The sequence below is a fragment of the Hemiscyllium ocellatum genome, chromosome 2 (genome assembly GCF_020745735.1).
Source record: "Hemiscyllium ocellatum isolate sHemOce1 chromosome 2, sHemOce1.pat.X.cur, whole genome shotgun sequence".
NCBI lineage: Eukaryota > Metazoa > Chordata > Chondrichthyes > Orectolobiformes > Hemiscylliidae > Hemiscyllium > Hemiscyllium ocellatum.
In genome coordinates, this window is record NC_083402.1 from 72,833,148 (window position 1) to 72,858,087 (window position 24,940).

Genomic DNA, 24,940 nt, shown 5'->3' on the forward strand with positions numbered 1-24,940 from the left:
GCCTGAAGTGTAGAAATACAGTGCCTTGGTGACATGCAGAATGACTAACATTTGGTGACTATCAATTTCACTGGACTCAGATCCTGTTCTGACAGTTTGTTGAGCAGCTCATTGGCGAGGCACTGGTTTTGGTGATATTGTTGCTCTGACAGCTCTTTCTCCTCCATGAGCCCTCTGAGGATGGTTCTCCTGGTGGCTCTCTGCTTGGTTGGGTGCTTGTGGCTGCAGCTCTCTTCCTTTTCGTTGTTCCTCTTTACTGGAAGCAGTGATCCTTCAGTCAATGAGGCCCAGGATGAATACCTGCACCTTTCTCCTCAGAAGTGCTATGTCCAAGCTGACACACAAATGATATTGCCCTGCTCTCCAACTACATTTGTGTTTGTTCCTGACTGTCACTACTAATGCCCATGCTGTATTGCCATCCCTGCCAAGTCACACAAGTGTTCACAGTCACTGACGCCTGACATCCTGTTTTCTCATCACCTCCTTATATTTAACAAGGCTCTGATACCCCATACACCTTGTTCATTCCTTGTAAGTTTCAAGTCTCTGGTAAACTTGTAGTTCATTGTCTGCTGAACAGGTTTGATTTCCTTTCTGAAGAAGGGCACATGCCCGAAACGTCGATTCTCCTGGTCCTTGGATGCTGCCTGACCTGCTGCGCTTTTCCAGCAACACATTTTCAGCTCTGATTTCCTTTCTGCCAAATTTCAGTGCAATCTTCTCCAATCAGACCAGTCAGCCTTTGGAAGTTCAGTGGTGGTGTGAAGATGTGGGCCCTCATTCCTGCTGCTTTTCCTCATGACATTCTGCTGTTGTCTGCCCCTCAGCCTATCACCAGAGGGCTCATAAAAGAGAGCTCTGTAACTATTCCAACTCATAAGTGACCTATGACAAACGGGAGAAAGTCAAAACTTGGATTCGCATTTCAGGCATTGTTATCGCATAAAACCCACATGTAAAACAAAAGTTTAGGGAATGAAGTGATGATGGGACACAGAGGCCGTGGCGTTTGGTTTCTCCCACAAATCCTGGCCAACAAATTCTTGCAAAATCAGGCTCCCCTTGCTGTTCTGAACCCTGTGTGCACCCTACAATGTTCCAAGAGTAATCGTTCTTTTAGTCCTACTGCATGGGCATCAGCAAAGACTTTCCAGTTGTTGTCTAGTCTGACCTGTGGACTCAAAGAGTGGTCACACTATAATTGACATTTCTGCTCAATATCCCCTGTGGTGTCATTATTATTATGAGCATGTCTTAACATGAGACACTGTCACAAATGGGAACTAGGCAGTTTCTAGTAGCATAATGCTGCTACTAGAATTTCTGCAATATAAACTATTTTGCTGAGCTTATGACTTTGTTTCCCTCATTTGTTGTTTAATGACTGATACTCCTTTTCTACTAGTACCACAAAACAGAAAACAATCTTTTGGATTAACAAAGAGGATTAAGAGTGACCCCTTGTGCTATAAGTCACAGATGAAATCTGCTAAAAGGGAAGAGCTGTGTGCTCCTGTAGTTAATTAAAGACTAACAAATGATAGAAGGCCAAGTGGATGTATCCATTCACAAATCACATTAAATGGAACCAATGTTTAATCAAGACCAAGCTGATTCAGCTGATGTTGCTGATGAATTCCATAAACCGAGATGGAGGCTGTATGATATGTTTTCAGTTTCAGATGTCATGGTTCTATAACCAGAATAATTTATGCACCTTCTTTGTTTTTTCCTGATCAAAATCATTAATCTTTATTTGTGCCATTAATACATTGCCACAAAACAAAGCATTCATTCTGTCTGTAAAAGAAAAGCTCATGATGCTTATATAGAATTCAATTATTGAAGCACAGAAACAGGCCTAACTGCTCTAGTCCAGCAATTATACGTCCCAGAGCATCCTCTCACCCACTGCAGTAAACCCAATTAACTTGTGTGTCTATTTCTTTCTCCCTTGTGTACTCATTGAGCTTTCCCTTAAATGCATCCATGATATTTCCATTGAACCAATCCACACAGTATGCAGAATTTACAATGTTATCGGTGGACGACTACCCAAATCTTTCAATATCAACACATCAGGAGAAAGTGACTCTGGAAATGTAATCCCTGAACAATTGATAGAATGGAAAGGAGGAAAAGCTTTGAGCTACAATCCTTGTTGAACATTTACACATCTTAGAATCGCAAAAGGAGCTTATTTGTCATATCTAGTTGCAATATTGCAAAAGAACTCCCAAACACCTAAGAAATATTGAGTATTGACCTTACAAACCTGAAAGTCCTCATGAATCTTTTGTCACAAAGAAAGGAGTGAATGAGGTAAATTTAATTTATGATTGGCTTTGCCCTCCTAAGGAGAAAGTGAGGACTGCAGATGCTGGAGATCAGAGATGAAAAATCAGAGATTGCTGGAAAAGCGCAACAGGTCAGGCAGCATCCAAGGAGCAGGAAAATCGACGTTTCGGGCATAAGCCCTTCTTCAGGAATGAGGAGGGTGTGCCAAGCCGGCTAAGATAAAAGGTAGCGATGAGCGACTTGGAGGAGGGGCGTGAGATGTGATAGGTGGAAGGAGGTTAAGGTGAGGGTGATAGGCCAGAGAGGGGATGGGGGCTGAGAGGTCGGGAGGAAGATGCAGGTCAAGAAGGCTGTGCTGAGTCCAAGGGTTGGGACTGAGATAAGGTAGGGGGAGGGGAAATGAGGAAGCTGGAGGAATCTGTATTAATCCCTTGTGGTTGGAGGGTTCCTAGGCGGAAGATGAGGTGCTCTTCCTCCAGACGTCATGTTGCCATGGTCTGGTGATGGAGGAGGCCAAGGACCTGCATGTCCTTGGCAGGAGTGAGAGGGGTGTTAAAATGTTCGGCCACAGGACGGTTGGGTTGGTTGGTGCGAGTGTCCCAGAGGTGTTCTCCGAAATATTCCGCAAGTAGGTGGCCTGTCTCCCCAATGTAGAGGAGGCCACAGCGGATGCAGTAAATGATGTGTGTGGAGGTGCAGGTGAATTTTTGATGGATATGGAAGGATCCCTTGGGGCCTTGGAGGGAAGTGAGGGGGGAGGGGTGGGCGCAAGTTTTGCATTTCTTGCGGTTGCAGGGGAAGGTGTCAGGAGTGGAGGTTGGGTTGGTGTGGAGTGTGGACCTGACGAAGGAGTCGCGGAGGGAGTGGTCTTTCCGGAATGCTGATAGGGGAGGGGAGGGAAATATATCCTTGGTGGTGGGGTCTGTTTGGAGGTGGCAGAAATGATGAAGGCTGATACGATATATCAGGAGGTTGGTGGGGTGGTAGGTGAGGACCAGTGGGGTTCTGTCCTGGTGGCGATTGGAGGGACAGGGTTCAAGGGCGGCAGAGCGGCAAGTGCGGTGGAGAGCATCGTCAACCACATCTGAGGGGAAATTACGGTCTTTGAAGAAGGTGGTCATCTGGGTTGTTCGGTATTGGAATTGGTCCTCCTGGGAGCAGATGCCACGGAGATGAAGGAATTGAGAATATGGGATGGCATTTTTACAGGGGGCAAGGTGGGTGGGGGTGTTATCTAGGTAGCTGTGGGAGTCGGTTGGTTTATAGTAAACATCTGTGTTTAGTTGGTCGCCCGAGATAGAACTGGAGAGGTCTAAGAAGGGGAGGGAGGAGTCTGAGATGGTCCAGGTAAATTAGAGATCTGGGTGGAAAGTGTTAGTAAAGTGGATGAACTGTTCAACCTCCTCGTGGGAGCACAAAGTAGCACCGAAACAGTCATCGATGTAGTGGAGGAAAAGGTGCGGGGTGGTTCCAGTGTAGCTGCGGAAGATGGACTGCCCTCCTAAACCTGAGTTATTAAGGTGTGGTTTACTTTATTCTTATCCCTCTTTACTCACATCCCTCACTTTTTAGGCCAGAGAGTGCTCCTCACACTATAGTTTTTAGATTCCAAGTTTTGAAATAAACCCGCAAGTCTTTAAAATGAAATCAAAAATTATTAACAAGACATTCAAATTTTGGAGTATTTGCTTTTGCTATTCCATCCACAAATGTATGATCACTCAGGAAATTAAGGAAGACAGGGCAGCGGATAACTCATAAACATCAGGTTTTGGTAAATCCAGAAGTATTAAAATTAGTCAAAATGCGATACAACTTCCCCATTTTCAATAATAGTTCCATTAGTGAGCTGGGCCCAGTAGTTTCCCTTCTTGCACAGAACTTCCAGCCTACAACTTAGAGACAGAAATCAAGTGTTCAAGGCAAGATGCCAACTTAATCTGGAGTCCTGCTATTCATCTTTGGTCAAAAAGCAACTGAATTAAAATTCCACATTTATGTATTCAAGCAATTTAAAAGCTCCAATTTCAGCCATTTGGGAAAGACACACATTTCAGGGGTGATGGGTGACCTTTGTGGGCTAACTAGAAGGTCATGGAGTAATATGTGTAGCTTTACCTCCTCCAACACAATTTTCACAGTGAGATGATGAGCGATCTGCAAAAGTAATGGCAGCCATTTCAGGGTAATGGATTTTGATGTTTCCCTTTGTGTGGAGCTGGCTTGAGGCAGATGGTTCATCTCCAAACCTTTTATGTAAGCTTTAGGTGGAACATCTGTACAATGCAGGGGGTTCATAAGTTTCTAGAAATACAGTTATGTGATCATCCTCAGGCATTTTCTAAGTCCAGCAATGTTTGTCCATTTTTTTTTAAAAGAAGCAGAAAATAAACATAAAATATATCAGAGTATACAATTTTGTTTCTTTTGGATTTTCTGTTCATGTCCTCTACCCATGACATAGCTTTAACTTTATGAAAAAAAACTGTCTGTTTTAACAATATGTATATATTTGAGGAGAAAGTAAAAAAAAAAGTAGGCAGAGACACAGAACTATTGCGATGAAGGAAGAGGTTGATGAATTTTGAATAAAAGCCAGTCTCCTGCCTTTTCCTTGAACCTTAGATGTTGCTTCTAATTAAAGAATCATCTGATGCCCTCTTGAATGCCTTATTTGAACTTGCTTCCACCATACTTCCAAGCAGTAGATTCTAGACCTGAACCATTGGTTGGTTTTTCATTTCACCTCTGCTTCTTTTGCAAAAAGCTTTGGAACAGTACCCTTTGCATTTCAATCCTTTTATATGAGCATGAACATTTTCCTTCTATCTTCTGTATCTAGACCCCTCACACCTTTTTAAAACTTTTATCAAATCTCTTCAGTCTTCTCCCCTCGAAGGAAAACATTGACAACTTGCAATACATTCCCAGGACAGATGGGGGAGCATGATTCTAGAAAAAACATAAATCCAAACACTCCCACGGACTTGACCAGGCTCTGATCACATGGTGCCATGCTCTTCAAGTGGTTTAGGTCCAAAGTGAGAACCTGTACTGGCTCTGCTCCAGTAACTGTTGGGGGCATCTTTCAGTGCTCATACTCCTGTGGAGTCCCCTTAAGCCAATATGCCTCAATCTCAATCTCCAGAGATGTAGGGGTTAATTTTATTGCAATGAGAACACTCTAGCCTTGGATGGGGTTCCCCTTGCAGGCTATTCATTCACAGAGTGTGGGTGTCACTGACTAGGACAGCATGAACTGCCCAGAGGGTAGTTAAGAATCACCACATTGTTGTAGATCTGGAAACACAAATAGGCCAGACTAGAAATAAATGGCAGATTTCCTTCCCAAAAGGATACCAGTGAACCAGACGGGTTTTTACAATAATGAACAATGATTTTATAGTCACCATTATAGGCTTAATTCCAAAAAAATTATTGTATTCAAAATCTGCCTTCTGCCACAGCTGGATTTAAATTCAGGTTGCCAGATCTTTAACAGTCAAGTCGTATTGCCACCAGGCCATCACCTCCTCTCTTGTGAGTTTCTTTTACTGGTCAGAGGGTTTCTGCTGTCTACCTCACTCTGCTTCTCTTTTCAGTGTTCATAAGGATGGTTCTGAAAGGGTCAGCTGGGGTTTCCAGGACAATGGGTATGTTTGGAGCTGCCTGCTGTGACAGCTGCACCCCTAGCTGTGAAGAATCTCTGCTCCTTCAAATGCTTTCCTGGGCTAGCAATAGGCAACTTTAAATGTTTTGCACCAATTTCAGCTCACGTGCTATATCATTGGTGTGCTGTAATTTTACAGGTTGGGCTAATAGTTTAAGTGATTTGCTTTCACCTTTTGAATTCCAGGTGGCTTTTAATGTTTTATTTTGAGTGTACCTGCATTTCTGGCAATATGCTTCTGGGGAAAGGCCATATGCACAACGTTTGCAGCTTTTATCTGCTCATAATCAGGGGGCATTCCAGGGATTAGTATGGAATCAACCTCTCGAGCTGTTCTGATTAAGTGATTATGAATCATGAAGGTCTAAATTCCTTGTGACCATCATAGCTGTTTAAATCATTATTTTTCTTTTTTCTTGCTTCCCAAGAATGAGGAATTATCTTTGTACCTAAGATGGTGCCGTAATGCAAAGACTGCAAACTTTTCACCTTACTGATTTGAGTACATGTGACAATAACGTTCAGTTCAGCTGTGCACTATGTGTTCTTCCCAGTAGTTATTGGATTTTCTTCTGTTTTGTTATCGACATTTGAATGGACCCTCTTTAGTATTAATGTTGATCTCTCTCTCTGCACTTTCTCGGTAGCTGTAACATTATATCCTGTACTCTGTTCTGTTACCCTGATGTACTTGTACAGTACAATCTTATGTAAAGCATGTAGAACAACACTGTTCATTGTAACTAGGTACAGCACATGAGACAGTAATAAATCAAACCAAAGGTTGTAAAAAAGTTTCTACTTCAACCATTTCTAAATTTAGGCACAAACTTAGTGTCTTTAAGAGCATCAGGACTCAATTCTGGTCCAGGCGAGATTGGTGGGTATAGGGGTGTGTAGGTGTTTTCCCTAGAAGTTTTCATCTGCTTCCAAGCTACGATAACCAATCCCTCTCTTTCACCCTGTCCTGAATTTGTATCTGTATTCTCAGCTTTTCCAGTTCTAGCAGGGTGACAGGACATTGCTCAGTTTCCTCCATCCAACTGTTCCACAAAGCATTTCACTGTGCACTGATATACATAACAATAAACTCAATTCAATTCAATTGTGGATTGAGGTTAAGATGGTCACAAGGAATTTAGACCTTCATGATTCATGATCACTTAATCAGAACAGCTCGAGAGGTTGATTCCATACTAATCCCTGGAATGCCCCCTGGATCATTTCAGGCTTTAACAGATTACATTAATTCCTGTTCCCCAGCTTCTGCTTTCATCTGGTCGGTGTTCATGCTTGTTAGGCAGATTGCCTTGTTCTAGAAACAGAGTCAAAAGGTGTGGCGCTGGAAAAACACAGCAGGTCAGGCAGTATCCGAGGAGCAGGAGATTTGACATTTCAGACATAAACCCTTCATCAGGAATGTGGTGGGAGTGGGGTGGGGAGAGGTGGAGGGTTTGGAGAAGGGACTGAGAGATAAATAGAAGGGTGAGGGTGGGACTGGGGGGCAGTAGGAAGCTGGGAAGGCGAGAGGAGATATAGGTGGGGGGTGATGGTGATAGGTTGGATGGGAGGGTGGAGCGGATAGGTGGTAAGGAAGATGGACAGATAGGACAGATCAAGAGGGCAGTGCCTAATTGGAGTGTTGGATCTGGGATGAGGTGGGGAGGTGTGGGCTCATGTTTTGCACCTCTTGCAGTGGCAAGGAAAGGTGCCAGGAGTGGAGGGTAGTTGGTGGGGAGACCTGGACTTAATGGCAGGGAACATCTCTGGGACACACGCATCAAACAACACCACTGCCTTGTGGTCAACCATTTCAACTCCCCTTCCCACTCCCCCAAGGACATCAAATTCCTGTGACTCATTCACTGCCAAATCCAAGTCACACAATGCCTGGAGGAAGAATGCCTCATCTTCCACCTTGAGACCCACTAATCTCACGGGGTCAATGCCAATTTCACCAGTTTTCTCATCTCTCCTCCCCCCACCTCAACTCGGCAACCCTCCAACTTGGCACACCCTCATGAACGGCCCTACCTGTCCATCTTGCTTACCACCTATCTGTTCTATCCTCCTCTCTTTCGACTGATCTCCAGCATTTGCAGTTCTCACTTTCTCCTTGTGCTAGAAGCAGTTTTACATCAAATGTGCCATTATTATCATGTTTGATCGAAAAGGGCTTGCTGTAGTTTCTATCGTTGTTTTACAGCTAAACTTATGTTGCTGACTGTGCACTCTTTTTGGCTTTGAATTGCTTTCATTCAATTCAGGTTAATTTCGAAACATTGAATACTTATCAAATTTTCTTAATACTTAATCAAAATGTATTTTTTGTTTTGATTCACATAAATGGATCAATTCTGATAAGCCCCAAATTCTTCCAGGGACAAAGGAGGATAGGGTGAATTTAAATTATGAATCTCTTTCCCATTCTAAGCCAGAGATTGTGAGGTATGACTTGATGTACTGCTTTCCCTTTTCATTCTAGTCCTTTACTGAGACAGGCTGAAGAGTGATCCCCAAAGTCCTGGGTTTTTTTTTGGATTCTAGTGTCTGACATAAACCCACAACAAAACCCTGTATATTGAAATCAAAGATGACATTTATTAACAAAGCATTCAAAGCATGGCGTATTATGTTTACTATTCCATCTATGCATGCAACAGCATTCAGGAAATTAAGGAAAATAGGATGGAACAAAAGGTAGGTTAAGAGTCACAAATATTGGTAAATTCAGAGATATTAGAAACCAGCTGGATGAGTTATAATTTCCTAGAGTTCAGTGTCTCATAAGCTTCCTCAGTGATCAGGGCCCAATCATTTTCCTTCTTGCAAGCAAAGCAGAGGCTTTTTTTTTCCCCAATAAATCAACTTAGAGACAGAGATGGAGGGTTTGGGTCTGGCTGCCAACTCAGTCTACAGTCCTGCTCTCCCTCTCGAAGTCAAAGAGCAACTGATCTGCAATTCCATAATGACATACTTCAGAAATTCAGGAAGCTCAAATGCTAATAATTTGACAAAATCAAGCATTTCAGATGCTGATCGCCTTTTTCTTGGTAGGCAAATGGAAAGATCCTGAAGCTTTACCACCACAATCAGAGTTTCCATTGTGAGGTGATGAGGTTAGTATAAAAGTATGACTGTCTTTCCTTTGTGTGGAGCTGGGTGGAGCCAGATGTCTCATTTACAAGTCCTTTGTGTGGGCTTTAGCTGGGATATAACGCAGGGGGTTTAGAATCGGTTGGAACAGCAGCCTGGGTCAAGATTATCCATTTTTAGAAAATTCAAAAGTGAAATATAAAAATGTAAAAGAGAGTACAGTTTCATTTGTTTTGGATTTCTCTTCATGATCTCTGACCATGACCTCTTCTTATCAGAAATTTTAAGAGAGAATAATGCAGAGGAATGTAATAATGACATGATTCCAGGTTCTGCAATGCAATCTACACTTGTTATTTCACCCTCTTACACAACTAACAATCACACTCAACACAAATAAATTTAAAATCATAGAGTCATAGAGATGTACAGCATGGAAGATATGATCTCATGCTGTAACACACTCCACAGAGACACTGCAGCATGAAGTACCTCACACCATCAGTCACACTATTATTTGCACTCACTGGACCAGATAATTAATGGGTTGAAATAGTTATTATAGGTAATAATTTGAGAGAGTATAAGGCACAAGGTACAAAGAAACAATGAAGTGATAATGGATTCTTGTAATATTCCTGCAATTATTGCAGTACTCTTGTAATTGGACAGAGGTCTAATGTTCCTGAATAAAAGCACAGTAACCCATTAGGACATAATGTCAACGAGATTAAGGATCCCTCCATGGATATAATTAAATTGTAATGTCCCATCAAGACTTAATACCTTTGAAAAAAGGAGGTAACCCTGTAAACAACCCCATTTCCAGTCCAATCACCCTTTCTACTCTATGAATCCCCTTGATAATCACTATCTGGCCCTCTAATAATGCTGTACGCCTATAACCACTATGTTGTCCCCTGACTACAGTCTATCTCTGAGATATCACCCTACACTCCCATTATTTAGCCCCATTGATCATAGTGTGTCTAAGCAAACACCAACTTCTGACTACAATCTGTGAATATTATTTGGTCTCTGACTGCATTCCACCCTGAAATCACATTCTCGCTCACAATCATAGCTGCTCCACCAGCCCTTGTCTTGCCCCCAACATGACCACACTCTACCCATATGATCAAAGCCTGGGACTATACCTTCCTGCCTCAATTTCACCCCAAAACACATTCTAAGCAAACAAGCAACCCTCCCATCTCCCTCACTCCAGACCATATATACAGCTTTCTACATTCCCCTCTGGCTGCCAGCCCCACATCTTAATCTCATCTCACTGTCCCCTTCAAATTCTATTTATTTTTCAACCCCCTTCTGAAACATGACTCTCCTGCTTCTCTGATGCTGCTTCACTTGATGTGCTGTTTCCAGCTCCACACTTTATTAACTCGACTCCCACCTTCACTCATGATCCTGGTTTGCATTTCTGTTATGTTCTATCCCCATAATCATATTCTTACCTTGAAATTACACTCCCTGGCCCTCTGACTTGACATCCTTCCCCTTCACTAATTCTCTTCAACCCAACAAATCCGCTCTTTTGCTGTGTCCAAAACCCTGCTAATGTACATGCACAACTGATTGTTTATCTGGCCAGTTGTCATGCAGGACATCTCAGGGCATTCAGGAAACCCATAAATACAAATTTCCTGTTGATAATCCTTCTCTCCATCATCCAGCTCTGTATGAACAGTTTGGTAAACACCCATCTCTTTCAGTTAATAATTAAAGGTAGGCAGACTTTCCCTTTATACAGCACATTAATTTTTGGATTTGGATCTGAGATTTTTTTTTTACAGGGTCACTGACATTTTACAGCACAGAAAGCGACTTTTCAACCCTTCATGTCCATGCCAGTTACCAAACATTCAACTGATTTTATCCCATATTCTAACATTTGGCCTTTAGCCTTGTATGCTAGGTGTTTCAATAGTCTTTAAACGACCTGAGATATCTCCCATCTCTGCCATCTTTGAGTTCCTTGAGCAAGGGAGTTCCAGATGCTCACAGTCCTCTCGATGAAAACATTTTTCCCTAAATCCCCTCAAAACTTCCTGCTCATTATCTTAAAACTGTGTCCCTTAGTTATTAAGTCTTTGACTAAGGAAAAAGCTTCTCCTTCACTATGCTCTTTGTTGACCCTTAGAACTTTGTATACTTCAATTAGACTACCCCCACAGCCTTCTCTGCTTTAAATAAAATAATCCCAGGCTATTTAGTCTCTCTTCATAGCTGAATCACTCCAGACCAGGCACCTTCCTGGTGAATTTCTCCTGCACCCTATAAAGTGCAATCACTGGCAGCATATAATGTGACAACCAGAACTGCACACAGTACACCAGCTGTGGCCTAACTAACATTACATACTGTTCCATTATAACTTCCTTGCTTTTTTATTCAATGTCTTGACTAATAAGGCTATTACTTGTGAGCTGTTAATGAATAAAAATTGCAATTCAATTGTTCATTTCCAATGAGATGGATATGGATAGAGAACTCTAAAGAAAATTCATTGCTCGTTTTAATTGGTTGCAATTTTACTATGCTCCAGTTTAATATTGTTAACTTGATTTGCCTTCTAAAGAGAAATCTAGGTTATTTACTAATTGAGTAAAGGAGTAAAAGCCAAGAGTTAAGTGTGGAATGTCACAAAGGAGCAGCAGAGAAAATGAGATAAATCAAAACCTTAAGTAATGGGCAATATCAGGCTTCGGTTTTAAGAGGAGAGAAAGACCAATTAACCTCTTTGCAAATCCGCAATTCTGTTCAGCACAGGCTGAGACTTACACCGTGGTTCCCAAAGCACAGACCCAGCTCCTTTTGCCTCTCAAGCTTAATAGTTACCTTTTGGAGCCACTTCAGCCTTCAGAGTAATTTTCATTGCATGATCTTGCCAAGGTAGGCACTGAGCTCTGAGATTAATAAGAACATCACAGAAAATTAATGAAATTGCTGCTTAAAACATCTGGAAAAATATAAAGCAGTCAGACTCATTGCCTTGAGAGGAAAAATGGAAATTGCTACATGGGGTAATATTTTCAGCTCTTGTTTGTTTTAGAGTTCCTTGTAAATTTTGCTTGTAAATATTTACCATAAAGAGCATCAGTACAATGTATAATGTTTATCCATTAGTGAATTGTTGATAAGTAAGAGCAATACACAGGTCAGCAAAAATGTGCAAGCTTCTGTATCTTAATTAACTGAGGGAATATAAAATCGTAACTAGTATCTAAATTGAAACAGAAGCTTGATAAATTTCAAACAACTATTTTATTCAAGGCCATGTGTTCATACATAAGAACATCAGAAATAGGAGCAGGAATAGGCCATTCAGCCCTTTAAGCATGCACTACCATTCTACAACATCATAACTAAGCTGGCCCAAGCATCAGCTTTTACATGTCAGCTCCTGACAGTGCTTACATCCTTGATATTTCAAAATCTATACAGCTTGTCTTTAAATACTTTCAGTGATTAAGCTTTCACAACTCTGTGGAATAGAGAATTCGAAACATTCACTATCCCATTGGAGAAGAACTTCCTTTACATCTCAATTATAAATGACTGTCACCTTGTTCAATGATTATGTTGCCTACTTAGAGATTCCCTCACTAGTGGAAACATCTTCTAAGATCTATACTGTCATGGTTCTTCAGAATTTTGTTTGTCACGATAAGATCACTCCTCATTCTCCTAAACTCGAATGCCTAACCTGCTTCGCTGTTCCTGTTGAGTCTACTCATTCTTTCCAGTCTCATAAATTGTTTCTGAAATGCCTCCAATGCCAGTATTTTGTTTCTGAAATATGGATGCCAAACTGCGTATTGTGCTCCAGTTGTAGCCTCACCAGCACCACCTACAGTTATAACTTGACTTCCATGTTTAAACTCCAAACTCGGAAGAATAATGATCAAAATTCCATTTGCTTTCTTAACTACTTGCCGCAGCTCCATATTCACGTTTTGTGTATTCTGCACAAGAATATTCAGATCACTTTCCACAATTTTGGAATTTCTCTCTAGTTAAACAATGGTCTGCCTTTTGATTCTTCCTATCAAAGCGCATGACCTCACACTTTTCTACATCACACTAGCTCTGCCAAGATTCTGCTTAATCAGTCAATCTATTTACATCCCCTTGTAGATTCTTAATGTCCTCTTCAGGATATGCCCTTCCACCTATTTTTATATTATCAACAAATTTGGGTGCATTGCAATCTGTCCTCTCTTCTAAATAGCTAATGAGATTAGATTAGATTCCCTACAGTGTGGAAAAAGGCCCTTCAGCCCAACTGACTCTCCAAAGAGTAACCCACTACCCTCTGATTAATGCATCTAATGCTGTGGGCAATTTAGCATGGCCAATTCACCTGGCTTTCACATCTTTGGACTGTGGGAGGAAACCAGAGCATCCACAGACAGTTGCCCGAGGCTGGAATCCTGGTGCTGTAAGACAGCAGTGCTAGCCACTGTGCCACCCCTAATATACATGCTAAATATTTGATGGCCTAAATGTGATCCTTACACAGCACAAGTAACATAGTATCAATCTGAAAAAGACTAATTAATCCCAATTAAATCTGTGTGCTAACCAACCTTTAATCTATGCTAGTGCATTAACCCCAATACCATGAGCTCTAACCTTGTGCAGTGACCTTTTTTGAGGCAATATATTGCATCCCTTCTCAACTCCAAATACATCTACATGTAGCCCTTTATCAATTCTGCTTGATTTCTCCATGTGTCTTCCTTGTCACAAAAACACGATGGCTCTGATTGAGTTTTCTAAATGTCCAGTTATTTCTTTCTTAATAATAGACTCTTGCATTTTCCTAATGACAGAATGTTAGATGCCAATAAGCCTATTGTTTCTGCTTTTTGTTTCCCTTCCTTCTTGAACAGGGGGGATCACAGCAGCACAATTGGCTGGAACCCTTCCAGAATCCAATAAGTTCTGAAGTATTTTTACCAATCCCTTCATTATTTCTGCAGCCTTTTCCTTTATGAACCTTGAAGGCAGACCATTAGGTCCTAATGATTTGTCTGCCTTTAGTCCCATTCATTTGTCAAATACTTTGTCCCTTATGGTAGAAATTTGTGATACCTTTCCTTTAATAACATTTTGCTTATTTGTTATCTTCAGTATTTTTACAATGTCTTTCACAATGAAAACCAATATAAAATGTTGGTTTCAATTACCTGCCATTTCCCTTATTCCTCGTGATCAATACCTTGGCACATCCTCGAAAGGCCCTGTGCTCACTTTAGCTTCTCTCTTTCTTTCTATATACCCTATACCCACAGATGCTCTGATTGTATGTTTTTATATTTCTTGCCAATTTTGATTTGATTTACTATTGTCACATGCATTGAGATACAGTGAAAAGTATTGTTTGGTGTGCTAACCAGATAAATCATGCCTTACATAAGTATGTCAGGGTAACAAAATAGTGTCACAGCTACACAAAAGTTGCAGAGAAAGATCAACTCTAATATGAGAGGTCTGTTCATAAGTCTGTTAACAGTGGGGAAGAAGATGTTCTTTGAATCTGTTGGTGCGTGTTTTCAAACTTTTGTATCTTCTGCCTGAAGGAAAAGGATGAAAGGGAGTATAACCGATATAGGAGGGAGTCTTTGATTATGTTGGGTACTTTCTCGAGACTGTGGCAAATATGGACAGAGTCGATAGAAGGAAGGCTGGTTTTCATATTGGACTGGGCTGCAGTCACAACTCTGTAATTTCTTGCGGTCTTCAGCAGAACAGTTGCCATACCACGCTGTGGTGCATCTGGATAGGATGCTTTCTATGGTGCATCTGTGAAAATTGATAAGAGTCATTGTAGAAAAGCCGAATTTCCTTGGACTTCTGAGGAAGTAGAGGCATTAGTCTGCTTTCCTGACTGTAGCACTGACATGGATGTACCAGGATAAATCGTTGGTGGTATTTACTCCTCGGAAGTTGAAGCTCTCAGAGAGTCATAGAGTCATACATCATGGAAACATACGATTCAGTCCAACTAGTCCATGCTGACCATGTTCCCAAACTAAACTAGAACTATTTGCCTGAATTTGGCCCATAACCTCCAAACCTTTCCTATTCCTGTACTGAGAAAATGTCTTTTAAATGTTGTAACTGTACCTGTATCCATCAGTTCATCTGGCATTTCATTCTGTACATGAATCACTCTCTGTGTAAAAAGATTGCCCTTCAGGTCTTTTTAAAAACTTTCTCCCTCACCTTAAAACTTTGACTCCTAGTTTTGAACTCCCCAACCCTAGGGAAAAAAACCATCTCCACCTCAGAACCATTGAAAAAGACAGGAACTGGCCTCCACTCCACTTCCTGCTGTAGAAACGTAGCTCCTTCATTTTGTTGACATTGAGGGAGGGGTTGTTGCCACTAAGCTGTCTATCACTTTCCGGTCTCCTGTCTTGTCATTGTTTGAGATCTGACCCACGACAGTGGTGTCATCAGCAAATTTATAAATGGACTTCGAGCTGAATTTGGCCCGACAGCCGTACATGTATAAGGAGTCCAGTAAGGGACTGCATATGTAGCTTTACAGCGCTAATTGTCACCATTCCTTACTGATTGCAGTTTGTGCAATTTACTTTCAGAAACTATTTTCTCCATCTTTATTGGCTTTTTAGATATCCACAGCTGGTTTCAGTTCTAAAATAAATACAATCCTCTGGCCAACTGTTGGTTTATATCCCCATTAGTTTGCCTCAAGTATTGCTTGAATGCCCCCCCCTTGATTGCTTTTGTTAACCACTAGTGGTTAATTCTTTTCATTGCGGTCTTTCGTTTTGACCGGAATGAAAATTTGCTCAGTATTATAAAGTATTTGTTCAGATGTCTGCCACTGCTCAACTTTTGTCCCTCCATTTAGTCTACTTTGCCAGCCTATTTTAGACATGCTCTTTCTTGTATAATAATTGCCTTTATTTAAGTTGACGACACTGAATTCAGAGCTGGAAATGCATTGCTGGAGAAGTACAGCAGGTCAGGCAGCATCCAAGGAGCAGGAGAATCGATGTTTTGGGCATAAGCCCTTCTTCAGGAATGAGGAAGGTGTGCCAAGCAAGCTAAGATAAAAGGTAGGGAGGAGGGACTTGGGGGAGGGGGCATTGGGAATGCGATAGGTGGAAGGAGGTTAAGGTGAGATGATAGGTCGGAGAGGGGGTGGGTGCGGAGAGGTTGGGAAGAAGATTGCAGGTCAAGAAGGCAGTGCTGAGTCCAAGGGTTGGGACTAAGATAAGGTGGAGGGAGGGGAAATGAGGAAGCTGGAGAAATCTTCTTTCATCCCTTGTGGTTGGAGGGTTTCTAGGCGGAAGATGAGGCGCTCTTCCTCCAGGCGCCATGTTGCATGGTCTGGCAATGGAGGAGGCCAAGGACCTGCATGTCCTTGGCGGAGTGGGAGGGGGTCTTAAAGTGTTCGGCCATGGGGTGGTTGGGTTGGTTGGTGCGAGTATCCCAGAGGTGTTCTCTGAAACATTCTGAAAGTAGGCGGCCTGTCTCCCCACTGCAGAGGAGGCCACATCAGATGCAGCAGATGCAGTAAATGATGTATGTGGAGGTGCAGGTGAATTTGTGACGGATATGGAAGGATCCCATGGGGCCTTGGAGGGAAGTGAGAGGGGAGGTGTGGGCGCAAGTTTTGCATTTCTTGCGGTTGCAAGGGAAGGTGCTGGGAGTGGAGATTGGGTTGGTGGGGGGTGTGGATTTGACGAGGGAGTCGCGAAGGGAGTGGTCTTTCCAGAATGCTGATAGGGGAGGGGAGGGAAATATATCCCTGGTGGTGGGGTCTGTTTGGAGGTGGCGGAAATGACGAAGGATGATACAATGTATATGGAGGTTGGTGGGGTGGTAGGTGAGGACCAGTGGGGTTCTGTTCTGGTGGTGATTGGAGGGGCGGGGTTCAAAGGCGGCGGAGTGGGAAGTGGAGGAGATGTGGTGGAGAGCATCGTCAACTACGTCTGAGGGGAAATTGAAGAAGGAGGTCATCTGGGTTGTTCAGTATTGGAATTGGTTCTCCTGGGAGCAGATGCGGTGGAAGTGAAGGAATTGGGAATATGGGATGGCGTTTTTACAGGGGGCAGGTTGGGAGGAGGTGTTATCTACGTAGCTGTGGGAGTCGGTTGGTCTATAGTAAATGTCCATGTTGAGTCGGTCATCCAAGATAGAACTGGAGAGGTCTAAGAAGGGGAGGGAGGGGTCTGAGGCGGTCCAGGTAAATTTGAAGTCGGGGTGGAAGGTGTTAGTAAAGTGGATGAACTGTTCAACCTCCTCGTGGGAGCATGAGGCAGCGCCGATACATTCATCGATGTAGCGGAGGAAAAGGTGGGGGGTGGTGCCAATGTAGCTGCGGAAGATGGACTGTTCCACATATCCTACGAAGAGGTAGGCATAGCTGGGCCCATGTGGTTGCCCATGGCAACTCCTTTGGTTTGGAGTAAGTGGGAGGATTGGAAAGAGAAGTTGTTCAGAGTGAGGACCAGTTCTGTCAGTCAAAGGACGGTGTCAGTGGAAGGGTACTGGTTGGGTCGACGGAAAAGGAAGAAGCGCAGGGCTTTGAGGCCTTTGTGATGGGGGATGGAGGTGCATAGGGACTGGATGTCCATGGTGAAGATAAGGCGAAAGCGAAAATCATGGAGGAGGTGGAGGGCGTGGGTGTTGTCTCCAACGTAGGTGGGGAATCCTTGGACTAAGGGGGACAGGATCGTGTCGAGGTATGCAGAGATGCGTTTGGTGGGGCAGGAGCAGGCTGAGACAATGGGTCAGCCGGGGCAGTCAGGTTTGTGGATTTTGGGCAGGAGGTAGAAACGGGTGATGCGGGGTTGTGGGACTATGAGGTTGGAGGTGATGGATGGGAGATCCCCTGAGGAGATGAGGTTATGGATGGTCTGGGAGATGATGGTTTGGTGATGGGAGGTGGGTTCATGGTCAAGGGGGCAGTAGGAGGAGGCGTCTGCGAGCTGGCTTTTAGCCTCAACAATGTAAACATCGGTGCGCCAAACTACAACTGCGCCTCGATTGTTTGCCGGTTTGATAGTGAGGTTGGGATTGAAGCGGAAGGAGTGGAGGGCTGCACATTGCAAGGGTGAGAGGTTGGAGTGGGTGAGAGGGGTGGACTAGTTGAGGCAATCAACGTCACGGCGGCAGTTGGCTATGAAGAGATCGAGTGCGGGTAAGAGGCCAGCATGGGGTGTCCAGGTGGATGGGGTGTATTGGAATTTCATCCACAAAAGAATCCATACACTAAACAAACAGTTATTCCTAGCCATATCGGAAATTAAAGACAGTAAGTACCAAAAACTTTCATGTACTTACCCCCACACTCCGGATTCTTCAACTGTTCCAGTATCTTCCATTGGCCTCCGGAATCTTTTGGGTGCCATTAACCACACGGCCGCTGCAGCAACCGCCGTCGCGAACCATGACGTCACTTCTGCCCCCATTGACCATGCAGCCTCCGCGATCGCTGCTCAGACGACTGACTCCACGATCGCCAGGAAGACCACCGCTGGCAGATTTGCGGCCTCTGCAGGGTTAATACCGTTTCTGTCATTGCCGTAGACACTTCCGCCCCCAGAGTTGCCGTCGCCGCATCTACTTCTGTCCCCAGTGATGTCACTCACCTGCACAACGCCCATCTGCGTCTCTGCCTCCACACAGATCTCCGCCCCCATTGCCAACCCTGCCCCCATGCCCAACTCCGCCCCCACACCTAACTCCACCCACATGCCTAACTCCGCCCCCATGTCTAACCCCCCCCCCCCCCACTCCCAGCTCCAGCCCCACACCAGGTCCTAGGTCCTTGCTCCCAACCCTGCTGTATTTTCACCATCCCTCCAGACCACCCCCTCTCTGAGGATGAAAGATTAGTCCTCAGCAAAGGCCTCACCTTCATTCCCCTACGCTCCCGGATTAACGAGTTCAACACACGGCGAGACATCGAACAATTCTTCTGCCACCTTCGCCTCCAAGCCTACTTCTTCAACCAGGATTTTCGACCACTCTCTGACGACCCCTTCTCCCGCCTCCAACACACCCCATCCACCTGGACACCCCGTGCTGGCCTCTTACCCGTCCTCGATCTCTTCATAGCCAACTGCCGCCGCGACATTGACCGCCTCAACCTGTCCACCCCTCTCACCCACTCCAACCTCTCAACCTCGCAATGTGCAGCCATTCACTCTCTCTGCTCTAACCACAACCTCACTATCAACCCGGCAGACAAGGGAGGCACAGTGGTAGTTTGGCGCACCGATCTTAACATTGCTGAGGTTAAACGCCAGCTCGTGGACACCTCCTCCTACTGCACCCTTGACCATGAACCCACCTCCCATCACCAAACCATCATCTCCCAGACCATCCATAACCTCATCACCTCAGGGGATCTCCCATCCACCGCCTCCAACCTCATAGTCCCACAACCCCGCACCGCCTGTTTCGACCTCCTGCCCAAAATCCACAAATCTGACTACCCCGGCCAACCCAAGTGTCAGCCTGCTCCTGCCCCACCAAACTCATCTCTGCATACCTCGACTCGGTCCTGTTCCCCTTAGTCCAAGAACTCCCCACCTACATTGGGGATGCCACCCATGCGCTCCACCTCCTCCATGATTTTCGCTTCCCTGCCCCCAATGTCTTATCTTCACCATGGACATTCATTCCCTATACTCCTCCATCCCCCATCACGAAGGACTCAAAGCCTTCCGATTCTTCCTTTCCCGTCGAACCAACCAGTACCCTTCCACTGACATCCTCCTTCGACTGACTGAACTGGTCCTCACTCTGAACAACTTCTCTTTCCAATCCTCCCACTTCCTCCAAACCAAAGGAGTAGCCATGGGCACCCACATGGGCCCCCGCTATGCCTGCCTCTTCGTCGGATATGTGGAACAGTCCATCTTCGGCAGCTACACTGGCACCACCCCCACCTTTTCCTCTGCTACATCGATGACTGTATTGGCGCTACCTTGTGCTCCCACGAGGAGGTTGAACAGTTCATCCACTTTACTAACATCTTCCACCCCGACCTCAAATTTACCTGGACCGTCTCAGAATCCTCCTTCCCTTCTTAGATCTCTCCAGTTCTATCTCGGGCGACCGACTCAACACGGACATTTACTATAAACCGACCGACTCCCAGAGCTACCTAGATTACACCTCCTCCCACTCTGCCCCCTGTAAAAATGCCATCCCATATTCCCAATTCCTTCGATTCCGCCGCATCTGCTTCCAGGAGGACCAATTCCAATATTGAACAACCCAGATGGCCTCCTTACTCAAAGACCGCAATTTCCCCTCAGACGTGGTTGACAATGCTCTCCACCGCATCTCCTCCACTTCCCGCTCCTCCGCCATTGAACCCCACCCCTCCAATCGCCAGCAGGACAGAACCCCACTGGTCCTCACCTACCACCTCACCAACCTCCAGATACATTGTATCATCCTTCGTCATTTCCGCCACCTCCAAACAGACCCCATCACCAAGGATATGTTTCCCTCCCCTCCCCTACCAGTGTTCTGGAAAGACCACTCCCTCTGCGACTCCCTCGTCAGGTCCACACCCCCCACCAACCCAACCTCCACTCCCAGCACCTTTCCTTGCAACCGCAAGAAATACAAAACTTGCGCCCACACCTCCCCCTTCACCTCCCTCCAAGGCCCCAGTGGATCCTTCTATATCCGTCGCAAATTCACCTGCACCTCCACACACATCATTTACTGCATTCGCTGCACCCAGTGTGGCCTCCTCTACATTGGGGAGACAGGCCGCCTACTTGCAGAATGTTTCAGAAAAACCTCTGGGACACCCGCACCAACCAACCCAACCACCCCGTGGCCGAACACTTTAATGCCCCCTCCCACTCTGCCAAAGACATGCAGGTCCTTGACCTCCTCCAATGCCAGACCATGGCAACACAATGCCTGTAGGAAGAGTGCATTATCTTCCGTCTAGGAAACCTCCAAACATAAGGGAAGAATGCAGATTTCTCCAGCTTCCTCATTTCCCCTCTCCCCATCTTATCTCAGTCCCAATCCTCGGACTCAGCACCATTTTCTTGAACTGCAATCTTCTTCCCAACCTCTCCGCCCCCACTCCCTCTCCGGCCTGTCACCCTCACCTTAACCTCCTTCCACCTTTGGCATTCCCACGCCCCTCCCCCAAGTACCTCCACCCTAACTTTTATGTTAGCCTGCTTGGCACACCTTCCTCTCTCCTGAAGAAGGGCTTATGCCCAAAACATTAATTCTCCTTCTCTTTGGATGCTGCCTGACCTGTTGCGCTTTTCCAGCAACACATTTTCAGCTCTGATCTCCAGCATCTGCAGTCCTCACTTTCTCCGATACTGAATTCAGACCTGAGTTGCTCTCCCTCTAACTGACTTTGAAATTTGATTGTGCAACCAAGAAGTTCTCCTATTGATCCTAGCTTACTACACATTATTAGATCGAAAATAACATGTTCCTTGGTAGGTTGTACAATGTAGAACATAGAACATCACAGTGCAGTGTAAGCCCTTTGGCCCTCGATGTTGCACTGACTTGTGAAACCAACCCGAAGCCCATCTCTCCTACACTATTCTACTTTCATCCATCTGTCTATCCAATTTTTATTTAAATGCCTTTAAAGTTGGCCAGTCTACTACTGTTGCAGGCAGTGTGTTCCATGCCCCTACTACTCTCTAAGTAAAAAAAGACTACCTCCGACGACTGTCCTATATCTGTCACCCCTCAATATAAAGCTATGTCCTCTCATGCTAGCCATCACCATCCCAGGAAAAAGGATTTCACTCTCCACTCATTCTAATCCTCTAATTACCTTATATGTTTCAATTAAGTGACCTCTTAACCCTCTTCTCTCAAATGAAAATAGCCCTCAAGTCCCTCAGCCTTTCCTCATAAAACCTTCCCTCCATACCAGGCAACATCCTAGTAAGTCTCCTCTGAACCCTTTCCAAAGTTTCCACATCCTTCCCATAATGCGGTGACTGGAACTGTATGCAATACTCCAAGTGTGGCCACACCAGATTTTGTACAACTGCAACATGACCTCATGGCTGTGAAACTCAAGCCCTCTACCAATAAAAGCTAACACACCGTATGCCTTCTTAACAACGCTATCAACCTGGATGGCAACTTCCAGGGATCTATGTACACTTAAACTGAGATCTCTCTGCTCATCTACACTACCAAGAATCTTGCCATTAGATCAGGACTCTTTATTGCTGTTACTCCTTCCAAAGTGAATCACCTCACACTTTTCTGCATTAAACTTTATTTGCCACCTCTCAGCCCAGTTCTGCAGCTTATCTATGTCCCTGTGTAACCTACAACATCCTTTAATAGTATCCATAACTCCACCAACTTTAGTGTCAACCGCAAATTTACTAACCAATCCTTCTACGCCCTCATTGAGGTCATTTATAAAAATGACAAACAACAGTGGACCCAAAACTGATCCTTGATCTACACCAGCAGTAATTGAATTCCAGGATGAACATTTCCCATCAGCCACCACCTTTTGTCTTCTTTCAGCTAGCCAATTTCTAATCCATACTACTAAATCATCCTCAAGCCCATGTTTCTGTATTTTGTGCAATAGCCTACAATGAGAACCTTATCAAATGCCTTACTGAAATCCATATATACCACATCCACAGCTTTACCCTCATCCACCTGTTTGGTCACCATCTCAAAACACTCAATAAGGTTTGTCAGGTACAACTGTGTTGAATATCCCTAATTAACTTATTCCTTTCTCATTGATTATAAATCCTATCTATTATAGCCTTTTCCAACACTTTACCCCCAACCGAAGTAAGTCTCAATGGTCTATAATTACCAGGGTTGTCTCTATGCCCCATCTTGAAGAAGAAAGATTTGCTATCCTTCACTCTTCTGGCACTAGTCCTGTAGACAATGATGACATAAAGATCAAAGCCAAAGGCTCTGCAATCTCCTCCCTGGCTTCCCAGAGAATCCTAGGATAATCCCATCCAGCCCAGGGGACATTTCTATTTTCACACTTTCCAGAATTGCTAACACCTCCTCCTTGCCAATGTCAATCTTGTCTAGTCTAGTAGCCTGTATCTCAGCATTCTCCTCGATAATTTTTTTTCTTTTTCCAGCGTGAATACTAATGAAAAATATTCATTTCGCACTTATGCTATCTCCTCGGACTCTACACACAACTTCCCACTCCTATCCTTGATTGGCCGTAATCTTTCTCTAGTCATTCTTTTATTCCTGATATACCTACAGAAAGCTTTAGGATTTTCCTTGCTCCTATCTGCCAATGACTTCTCATGTCCCCTCCTGACTCTTTGTAGCTCTCTCTTTAGGTCTTTCCTGGCAAAATTATAACTCTCAAGTGCCCTAACTGAGCCATCACATCACATCCAAACATAAGCCTTTTTCTTCCTCTTGACAGGAGATTCAACTTCTTTAGTAAATCATGCTCCCTCGCTTGACCACTTCCTCCCTGCCTGACAGGCACATACTTATCAAGGACATGCAGTAGCTGTTGTTTGAACAAGCTCCACATTTCAACTGTGCCCATCCCCGTAGTTCCCTTCCCCACCCTATGCATCCTAAATATTGCCGAATCGCATCATAATTGCCTTTCCCCAGCTATAACTCTTGCCCTGCATTATATGCCTATCCCTTTCCATCGCTAAAGAAAACATAAACATCACTATCATCAAAGTACTCACCTGCCTCAAAAATTTAACACCTAGCCTGGCTCATTACCCAATATCAAACCCGATTTGGCCCTTTGTGTTGTCTTGTCTATATAACCTGTACACATTGGACCAAAATTGACCCATCTAAAGCACTCGAACTATAGTATTTCCAGTCAATATTTGGAAAGTTAAAGTCCCCCATAATAACTATCCTGTTACTCTCGCTCCTATCCAGAATTATCTTTGCCATCCTTTCCTCTATGTCTCTGGAACTATTTGGAGGCCTATGGAAAACTCCTAACAGTTTGACTTCTCCTTTCCTGTTTCTGACCTCAGCCCATACTACCTCAGTAGACAAGTCCACAAATGTCCTTTCTGCTACTCTAATACTGTCCTTGACTAGTAATGCCTCACCTCCACCTCTCTTATCATCTTCTCAGTTCTTACTGAAACATCTAAATCCCAGAAACTGCAACAACCAATCTTGTCCCTGCTCTATCCATGTCTCTGAAGTGGCCACAACATCAAAGTCCCGGGTACCAACCCATGCTGCAAATTCACATACTTTATTCCGGATGCTCCTGGCATTGAAGTCGACACACTTCAAACCACCTTCCTGCTTGCTGGTGAACTCTTGCGACCTTAGAACCATATTTCTGACCTCAGTACTCTCAACCTCCTGGACACTGGAAATACAATGTAGGTTCCCATCCTCCTGCAGTGCTCTATGAAAAATTCCTGATGGATTTTGCAGTGTCATCTTTTATGTTAACCTTGCTCACTTGATGTCTCCAGTCAATGTGCAGATTAAAATCACTCCTGGCTATTGTAATATCCCTTCTACACACCTCCATTAATTCTGGTTTACTACAGAGAAGCAATTTTATTGGGTGCCCATGGATGACTCCCATCCAAGACATTTTTCCCTTCTTCTTCTTAATTTGCTCCTAAACTGATTCTATATCAGGATCTACTGCACCTGTCTCAGTACTCATCACTGCACTGCTACCTTCCAAAAACAATACTGCCCTATTACACTACGACAATGCTCTCCTTTTCCTTTTTGCTTGTTTTTCTGGAAAGCCAAATGCAATATTGAATTCTTGGCTCTGCTGTCCCTGCCAGCTACATTCCCTCAAAGTTTTTCTGCCATTGCATG